This window comes from Nestor notabilis, unplaced genomic scaffold, assembly GCF_000696875.1.
Source record: "Nestor notabilis isolate BGI_N333 unplaced genomic scaffold, ASM69687v1 scaffold6609, whole genome shotgun sequence".
Classification (NCBI taxonomy): Eukaryota; Metazoa; Chordata; class Aves; order Psittaciformes; family Psittacidae; genus Nestor; species Nestor notabilis.
The window spans coordinates 74,218-76,440 of NW_009944022.1; positions in this window are offsets into that span (position 1 = coordinate 74,218).

Below are 2,223 nucleotides of genomic sequence, written 5' to 3' on the forward strand. Positions count from 1 at the left end.
GTAATTTAAAAGTAATGAAATATTTTGATGACATTAAAAATTACGTTCTCAAAGCATCACTCCATTAAAAAAGTGTATCTTCACAGTATCATGTAGCTATTTAATACCTCCAGTTTTACCTGAAAGTACTTATGAAGTGTGAGGTATAGACATCTAACATACCTACAAGACTACCAGACAAATAAAATACTCATTGGTTATGCCAGATTATATTTGGTAAAATTTTGGTTGATTGTTAACCACTTCAGGGAGGTTTGATTTATGTATCTAATATATGTATAGCAATGGACTAGGTATAAATAGAAATTTTTTAGTTTCAGCTGATGGGATCAAAGCAATATTCATTCCTTTTGGTCTGGAGTATCTCCAAATATAGACCATCTATACTGCAGAATATAGACGGAAAAAAATAGTCAGTGAATTTATATAAATATATGTCCTATATATGACATTTTTCCACTTCAGTAATGGTGGGCAGCTGAAGTGATATAAAGGAAGCACACGAAGAGCCTTCCATTTTGGCACATAAGTTTTGGTCTTGGCAATCTTGTTTTAAATCAAAATCTACAGTAGCCACCTGGGCTACTCATTAAATGTGCTGTCCATTTCAGTATGTGAATATATGAGTCAACTCATAGAATGTATTTAAAACTCGCCCCTGATATGGAGTGATACCTGATATATTATGGCTATGCTGTTGATACTGAAAGGTACCTGGCATGTATACCACCACTCATTTCAAATAATTTTGAATTCAACCCCCTAACGCAGATTATGGCTGACTCCCTTTGCTGCTTTCACAGCAAGAGTTGATTAAAAGCAGTTGAAAGGTGACATTGATGCCTGGTGTTGGTCCTCTCCAGAAGCCTACGGTCCTTTGCAACAGGAGAGGGGGTGTCTCCTGTCCTCCCTGACAGAAGCTCTTGCTGGAGCACCCTGGCAAACACCAGGGCTAACCACGTGTGTACGCCACCCTTGCCCTGCACACTGAAAGTTATGTGACATTCCCCTTTCAGATCTAACCTGGGAGTAGTGTGGGGTGCTAGGGTGGTGGAGCTCATAGAAAATCCTTAGGCAGGATAAAGGGACCTCTTCAGTATTAGTCTATGCAGTAATTGCTTTTAAGAGAAAACCTTTTATTTGGGGATCAATGAGTCTTATGTGCTGTACAGCCCTTTGAGGCATGAAGTGGAATTAGCATTTCCTGGAAAGGATAGCCCATCTGGGGAAGCTACAATCTGATAAAGACTCTCCCTGGTCCCTTGAACCAGTTGTTCTCTCAAGAGGATGTGAAAATATACCAGATACGTATCTCACTTACGAGCATGCTCCTCTTTCCAGGCCTCTAACTAGGGCTTGGGTCAAAAGCTGTGCCAGTCTGCTCTTAAACTAATCTGGCTTCTTTTCTGCTGACCAGGGCAGCTCAATTAATTTTTTCAAATATTAAATGCTTCTCTTAATGGTAGAAGAAACCCTAAGCCAGAGGCGGTGAAGTGTAAGAACACACAGCTTTCAGGATGTTCAGGCAGCTGGGAACTAGCCAGGCTCACAACAGGAGATGCTGAAGGTGGCTTGAAATCACCTTCCTTATCCCCATTTCCCTTTCCTGGACCTAGTGTAGCCTGGGTGGAACACAGAACTGAGCTCCAAATCTTTTATATCACCAGGATGGAGAGAGTTCAATTAGGCATGCTAATGCCAAGAAACATTTTTCAGGTTGTAACTGGCACTCCCATGAGCTATTAGATTTTTTACCTGCCACAGAATGACACTCAGTTGTAAAATTACTTCCTGCCGTTAGAAACATCAAAGAAAGTAGTTTTCATTACAGATGAAAATGAAGCTGTTTCAAAAAAGCAAGGGGGAAACACATTGATACCAACAGGAAGAAATACATGACTTATGTTCTCAGCAGATTTCAAGGTGTATTGTACATGTTGTGACCCCCTTTGTTATATTAATGCACAGAGCTTTACAAAAGTAGTTTTTAATTGGAAAGCAAAGCAGCATACTGGACGGTTCTTTAATCAAGGTATGCTTGAATACTAAAGTTGGAGATCTTGGCTTCTACAGGCTTTGTCTGGGTTCAAAGCTAGGCTTTTGAAATGTAGTCCCAGCCATATTGAATCCAGCAGCACACTCCCATTGCTGGCAGCGGGGCCAGGGTTCCACCCGCCATTGAAAAAACTGTTTTCCAGAACACCTTGAGTCCTGTGTTGGAGC